Source organism: Tachypleus tridentatus, chromosome 11, assembly GCF_004210375.1.
Source record: "Tachypleus tridentatus isolate NWPU-2018 chromosome 11, ASM421037v1, whole genome shotgun sequence".
Lineage (NCBI taxonomy): Eukaryota > Metazoa > Arthropoda > Merostomata > Xiphosura > Limulidae > Tachypleus > Tachypleus tridentatus.
Genome location: NC_134835.1, coordinates 73551352 through 73559566, shown reverse-complemented (window position 1 = coordinate 73559566; position 8215 = coordinate 73551352). Strand labels below are relative to the sequence as shown.

General features: G+C 35.1%; 1 protein-coding gene across 1 annotated transcript in view; it reads left to right on the top strand.

Moving 5' to 3' along the window:
* The first annotated feature begins 5641 nt into the window (after positions 1-5641).
* The window catches only part of LOC143232459 (tuftelin-interacting protein 11-like), a 75611-nt gene continuing 73037 nt past the window's right edge, over positions 5642-8215 (top strand). The window contains 1 exon segment of the mRNA XM_076467941.1: positions 5642-5727. The gene's annotated coding sequence lies outside the window, so the exon portion shown is untranslated.

Sequence of the window (8215 nt, the reverse complement as noted above, 5' to 3'; positions counted from 1 at the left end):
TCACCACTCACCGCCAACTCTTGGGCTACTCTTTTACCAACGAATAGTGAGATTGACCGTCACATTATAGCAACTCCACGGCTGAAAGGGCGAGCATGTTTGGTGTGACAGGGATTCAAACCCGCGACCCTCGTATTACGAGTCGAGTGCCTTAACCACCTCTCTTAGGTGCCTCTAGGTATAGGTATGCCTGAGCTTTTGGATTTCTAAATAGCCGTTTCACCCATGTATCATTCAAGGTGTTCAGGTTGATAATACTAGATACTATACCACGTAATATGATAAAATTATACAATATAGGACAGTTGAAGAACAACAACCGAATACTTCAAATAATTATATTTTTTAAATTTCTTGCAGTTGGTCGTACAGCAAGTCATAGAATACCTTAAGCTGCTATCCTGTAATATATTATATTTTTTATTTTGCCTTAAACGAAAAAACACCTAAGATATAGAGTATATACAAATCGTGCTGAAATAAAAACGCGTAGAAACTCAAGTAAGTGACCCTTTAGCCATATAGACCTAAATTAAGACCACATATAACCCTAATATATTAATATTCTAAATAACGCTGTGTACGTCTAAAGTATTGATACTGCAATCATCAGTAAGAACTTCTGAATAGAAATATCGAATAAGTGAAACCAATGTACAGACTGAAGAGCTGTAGAAAGCAAATTAAAAGTGTGGCGGGGGGGGGACGAGGTTTGTTTAACCGAGGGAAGTGAGAGATCTCCATTATGGCGGGGGTCCAGGGTTTACCTTTAGGCCCTGTAAATTCTTGGATTCTGGATTAAATTTTATACATTATCGTGCTCTTCCTGAGAGTAATTTTATTAATTTAAAACGCACTTGAAATGTGAAAGTCGGCACCAGTACAGTGAAGTAGTAAAAACGTATCAAAGGCTTTTCAACTTATAGAGGTCCCCTCGAAACGGAATCTCTATGTGCAATACATTTATAGTCATAGCTTGAAGCCCTAGGCTTCAGCCCAACAAGCCCGTGCCTTAATCTGAGGTTAAATGCTATAAATGTCGCTACCAGTTTAGCAGCCAATTTTGATTTCAATCCTTTAAGTCGCAAGCCCAATATTTTATTTTGAACACACCTTTTTTCTCATACCTAGGTTGTTTTTGATTAGATTGATGATATTTTGTGAATACACATAAAAAAACCATAGAAAGTAAGAAAGTGACACTCAGTAGTAACCAATATTAGCTTTGAGATAGTAACACAATTATTCGGAACAGATCTATACTTTACAAAATCAACCAGATTCTTTAAAAATATCGTAGTAGTTTTTCTTTTCGATATATCCATCACATTAATTCAGTGAACCAAATTTTACAGTTTATGATATTTCTTTGATACTAACACTGATCGTATCAATAATCCTACTCTTAAGTTTGGAAATAAAGACATATGACTCTTTTGATTTATTTTATTGAATTTAAGCATGTTAAACTGAGTTTATTTGCAATCTAGATTTAGACCTACAAGCCATAAAACTATCGAAGTCTAAAGTCGGTGTGAGGCTTCGCATGGTCTGGATTATTTACAGCAGATCTCTGTAACTTGTTGACGATACATTTCAACAATAAACAGATTGCACAGAACCCATTTGTTTCAAAATAATATATTAAAACAGAGCTTTGGATAACTTCCTTTTATATCAAAGTCCACACAGTCTGGCTTAATTACTTTAGAATACAAGTAACAAGGCAAACTATTATTCTTACACTGTTATTACAATATATTATGTTATAATATCTCATTAAAATCGCAATTATACATTTATACGCACTTTATTGCTAAAATCACGCAATCTATGCATGTCTTTCGAACAAACTATACACTGCTGGCCAAAATCATAAGGCCAATGAACATAAAGAAAAAATATGCATTTTGCGTTGTTAGACTCAACCACTTATTTGAGTAGAGCTTCGAAAGATAAAAATAAGAAAAGGGAAAGTAAAAATAAAAACATTTTTAGCATTTAATAGGGAAAATGTGAACACTATGAAATTACCCTAAACACTAGCTGGTCAAAAGTTTAAGACCATACTAAAAAGAAGTCCTAAACAGGGTAGTCAATGCCCAATAAAAGGTCTCAGTAGTGAGTTGCGCGGCCGTCATTGCAAATAACTGCAAACATTCGCTTTGGCATGGTGGATATAAGCGTTTGCAGAAAGCTGGCTGGAATGTTATTCCAAGTGGTGAAGATGGCTTCACGAAGGTCATGCACTGTTTGAAATTGACGTCCATTTCTATAGACTTCCCTTGCCATCTACCCCCAAACATTTTCAATGGGGTTCAGTTCGGGTCGAACACGCTGGATGGTCCAAAAGAATCACGCTATTTGCCATGAAAAAGTCCTTTGTCCTGCGGGCATTGTGGATTGCAGTGTTGTCCAGCTGAAAGATCCTGTCATTTCCACACAAGCGAAGGCCTTCAGTCAATAAGGATGCTCTCTCCAACATGCAAATGTAGCCAGCTGTTGTTTGACGCATTTATATAACCTGAAGCTCCATTGTTCCATGGAAGAAGAAAGCACCCCAGATCATGATGGAACCTCCTCCACTGTGTCGTGTAGAAAATATCTCCGGTAGAATATCCTTATCGTGCCACGTTAAATTTTTTCTCATCAGAGAACAAAACCTTCTTCCACGTTTCTATGTCCCATGTTTGGTGCTTCTCAGCAAAGTTTAACTGAGCTGTTTCGTGGTGTGGAAGGAGGCGTGGCCTTTGAAGATGTTTACGGTTTTTAAAGCCTTTCTCTCGTAGATGCCGTCTTATTGTTCTTGAGCTGCATTATCCGTTCATAAGGGCCTTAATCTGGTTCGACAATCGGCTGGTGTCTTGTCGGACAACCCGTCGAATCCTCCTGCTCAACGCCGGAGAAATTTTCTTGGGCCGACCACTTGAAATTCTCGTTCCGTATCCCTCAGGGTTTTTTAAGAAATTTGCAACAGCAGTTTTACTACGCCCAATCTCACCAGCGATGGCACGTTGAGAGAGACCTTGCTTTTGTAGCTCAACAATTCTGCCACGTTCAAACTTTGTCAACTTTTTAGCCTTTGCCATGTTTTTACCCAATGTAACACAGGAGATGTCAGTGGGAGATGTTGACAACGCTAATGCTTGATCACAAATGACTAAATTTCGTTACGTGTTTGCCGATTAACGCTTCATTTCAATGTGGTCTTAAACTTTTGACCAGCTAGTATTAAGGCTAATTTCATAGTGTTAACATTTTTTTCCTATTAAATGCTAAAAGAGTTTTTTTTTTATTTCTACTTTCCATTTTCTTATTTTCATCTTTCGAAGCTCTACTCAAATAAGTGGTTGAGTCAAACAACGCAAAATGCATATTTCTTCTTTATGTTCATTGGCCAACAGTGTATATCGACAGAGGTCTTGAATATTCTACACACTACTATATATTATGATGCAATAATACTCAATTAAAATAAAGAGAAAACGAAAGTCGTTCTAGTAATGAGTTACTCAATAACATAACAATCGCCAGTTCATAACTATTGAGATGCATAAGATATGATTCGTAAACAGTTATTTAAAAAAATGTGTGATAAAGTATCGTTTCTAAAAATAAATAGATTTTACCCTCGTGCTATATAACTAACTCAGTGTAGTTTTATTAAGTTCATTCGTTTTGCAAAAGATGTTTGTTGGAAAACTTTTATCAAATTCTCTGAATGATTGATAAATAAATTAGTGATTTGCTCTTATCATGAGAACAAGGAAAACTATATTAAGTCTGACTAAAGAAAAAAAATCTACGTTTTGTGAAAATACGTCAGACACAAGATGCTTCTGAAAACTGGAGAATTCGGGATCAGTATTTATTCTTAATTATGCCGTGTTTGATTTGATTTTATATTTGTATAACATTCAGTGAAACACCGTGTACATGCAATTTTATTTAATGCTTTGTGGCTTGGTTTGTTTTGAATTTCGCGCAAAGCTACACGAGGACTATCTGCGCTAGTCATCTCTAATTTTGCAGTATAAGACTAGAAGGAAGGTAGCTAATCATCACCACTCACCGCCAACTCCTTCGCTACTCTTTTACCAACGAATAGTGGGATTGACCGTACTATATAACGTCCCCACGGCTGAAAGAGCGAGCATGTTTGGTGTGACGCGGATTCGAACCCGCGACCCTCAAATTATGAGTCGAGTCCTTTAACCACTTAATACTTTGTGTTAAAATGCTTTTGTTTTGATTAATCTGATACTCTAGGTAACGCTATTTTGGAGGAATTCCACACAAAATCAATAGTCGCCGCATTTATTATGATTTATTGATAACAAATTAACCAAAAGCTTTAAGCTTTATAAACTAAACATCAGTGCAAACGAGCTTTCTAATTTTGTTCGTGGTATACTATTTTTAACTAAAAATGCGATGATATGAATTAGTTATTTGGTCTAAAGTACTATAATACATAAACCTAATGTTCGGTTTTATTCCTACGGATAATGTATCTAAATCTCATTAACAAAAAATGTAAAGCACATTCTGTATGCTTTGCATAAAATAAAGTTTATTATTTGTAAAGAACTAATGTTCATCTTAATTTTCAAATAAAAAGCAATAATTAGCCCAAAGTAATCCTTGTCTTCTGACAATTTAAAGTAAACACAAAAATTGATATGCATTGTATGTGCAAAACTTTTGTCCCTACAATTCTGGTAATTGCTTCACAGAGCAGCAAGTAGTTAACTGTAGCTGTAAGAAGCAAAAACTGAAGCAAACATTTAGCATGTAAATAGCCACCAAGCACTGGAATATAATAAAATAAAAGCCATGCTCTCCATTTTCATATTTTCCAGAACCTCCCAAATAAAATTTTTTTTTCAGAAAAAAAGTTTATATTTTACTAGCTTGTTTATGCAAACATTAACTGTACTGCAATCAGAAATTTAGGATACAATGAAAAATATAAAATAAATCAAAATTACTTGTTTTTACTTTCTTTTTATAATGACTGCACAATGTAATATTATCTATTTTTACAGCTAAAACTAATTAACATTTCAAATCTGGGTTAATTAGACTTTACATCTGTACTTATACCCTCTCGGCCCGGCATGGCCAAACGTGTTAAGGCGTGCGATTCGTAATCCGAGGTTCGCGGGTTCGCATCCCCGTCGCGCCAAACATGCTCGCCCTTTCAGCCGTGGGGGGCGTTATAATGTTACGGTCAATCCCACTATTCGTTGGTAAAAGAGTAGGCGGTGATGACTAGCTGCCTTTCCGCTAGTCTTATACTGCTAAATTAGGGACGACTAGCGCAAATAGCCCTCGTGTAGCTTTGTGCGAAATTCAAAAAACAAACAAACTTAGACCCTCTCAAAGTATGCTGAGAGCCGTTTATAACAGACAGATTGCTGTGTGTAATGAAATAAGTAAAATACAAGCACTCTATGTCAGATATGTCATGACTTGTGGATGTGCCAAGTTATGATAGAGTATTATAAGTAATTTTATCATTTAGATTTTTTTTATCTAACCATAAAATTTTACAATATTTACACTTCAGTTACTTTATAACAATAAATAAAAAATATACATAAAAATAATAAAGTTAATACTCATCAGGATTCTTTTCGTTTGCTGTTGGAAAATGAAACACCATAAGCCTACTTTTGTATAACGATGTCGGTGTTGCATAACATAATTTTTGTAATGTTTCAGGTATGTAAAGTAACATAAAATATTATCATGAACAAGAAATATATTATTATAAAATATTATAATTTAAGTGGTTTTTGGTATAAGCTAAAAATTTGTTAAAAATTATTATTGTTGGTTAACATGAACACACAAAGGCAAAAAAATGAAATTAGAGGCCAAATATTTCCAAACCTGGCACATAAATGGAATAGCCTCATCAAGAATTTACTAAAATAAATAATCTTTATTTTCTATTAGTTATAAATAATTCAATAGCAAATGTTAGAGTGTGGTATATGAATTTGACTTTCTTGTGGGCCTGGCATGGCCTAGCGCGTTAAGGTGTGCGCTTCGTAATCTGAGGGTCGCGGGTTCGCGCCAAACATGCTCGCCCTCCCAGCCGTGGGGGCGTTATAATGTGACGGTCAATCCCACTTTTCGTTGGTAAAAGAGTAGCCCAAGAGTTGGCGGTGGGTGGTGATGACTAGCTGCCTTCCCTCTAGTCTTACACTGCTAAATTAGGGACGGCTAGCACAGATAGCCCTCGAGTAGCTTTGTGCGAAATTCCAAAACAAACAGACTTTCTTGTAGTAGTAGTTATGGTAGTGGAATGAACTGATCTGAGTCAAACAGAAGTGTTTAATGTCGTCACAGAAATTATAACAGAGGGCAATATAACTTAAATGTGTTGGTCAAGCAGAGACGTAATGAGGCCTGTAGATCAAGAAGTTAATGGGCACCAGGATACATAATCAAAACATTTTAATCAAATGTTTTAAGTATATAACGTAAAAAAACTATTTTGAGACCATCAACAATTTCAAAACAAAACTGTACAGTCACATTATCCTCTGAAGTATAAAATCAGAAACAGTCCAAACCATATACTGTACTGTGCAAAATTGTTAGCACAAAGTCATACATTAGATTTCAGGCTACTTTCAAAGAACTGTGGAAGGTAAATCACAGGTGAAACATCAAAATGTTGTTGATCCTTATATGTAGTACAACATAAGCCCAGTAGAAGTGCTTGAGTTCAGCAAAAAGTTAATATTTTGTGTGTCTCCTTTTACCTTTTAAATTCAGATAGTATTTCAAGCATTTTTGCAACATATTTAATCAAAGTGCTCTTTGGAATTTTATTCAAAATATCTAATACACTCACATGAAGTTTCATTGGAAACAACTTTTGATTTGTCAAGTTTTTAATTTATAAAATTGAAGGTATGCTCACTTGGGTTGAGACTGGTGCTCAATAGCGGCCACTGCATCATCTAAATGACTCCAACAGTTTCTTTTATAACTAAGTAATTTTTTCATAAGTTGAATGACTGTTTGTGGTCATTATCTTCTTGGTAGTAGAATCCTTTATCTGTAATATGTAAACCACTGATGGTACTTGCTCTGGTTTATAATTCCATCTATTTTACAAATATCTACTGTTACCTCAGCAGAAAAACATCCTTAAACCATCACACTGCCTCCCGTATGCTGCATGGTAGATGCTATGCATTGAGGTAGGTATCTCTCACCTCTCTTCCACTGGACATACAACCTATGTTTTGAACCAGATATTCAAAACATGGATTAGTCCGTCTATAACACCATTTTCTTATCACCAACAGTTGAGTTTTTGTACTTTTAAGCAAATTTTAGTTTCTTGAAAATACCTGAAGATCAATGTAAAGGTTTTAAAACTGCTACATGATCAAATATGTCATCCTTTTTGAGTCTTCTTGATACTGTAGATCTAGACACTTTTCAGTTATTTGGTATGTGGTTGTTTATCTTATGCTTGAGATCAGTGGCAATCTATCTTCTGTTCTGAAGGCTGCATAAACGAAGATTTAGCATTAGTGTCATTGACTTTAGGTCTTCTGCCTTTTTCCTTTCCTATTCCAAAAGTTACCTGTCATGGTTTTGTGATCTATGATTTACATGACTGTGTTTTCTTCTGTTGCAGGCTAAAGAGACATTGCCCTCAGTGGGATATAAATCTGATCTTAACTTGCTTGTCCACTTTATTTAAACTTTTCTCAACTTTTTTATTCAGTCATCTTTCCATAAGGATGTATTTTATATTATTATTCACTTCAGGGAGGAGACATTCAGACTTTTTTGCCATTGATGTCTCTCAGACTCTTTTCATTTTTCCGGAAATACTCTGTACTACAGGTCTTGTTAGAGCTGCCAGAGACTAGGACACTACAGATTGTGTTACCTACTTTAACTGGCCCTGATTTTCTTTTGTGAATATATTATATATCTGTTCAGAATTTTTTATTCCTTCTTTGTAAAATTAGAATTTTTTCAACATAACTGACCTTATTTATCTATATATAATAATAATTTTCATTCCACAGATTTTGTTGCTGTGTTCACATTAAGAATGAAATTCAGACTATATACCCTTATATTTCTCATTTGGTAATATCTCAGGCCTCCTGGTATCCAGGTGATTTTCCACCCTTTACAATACTTATTAGGGACTGTATGATTATTAAATTTT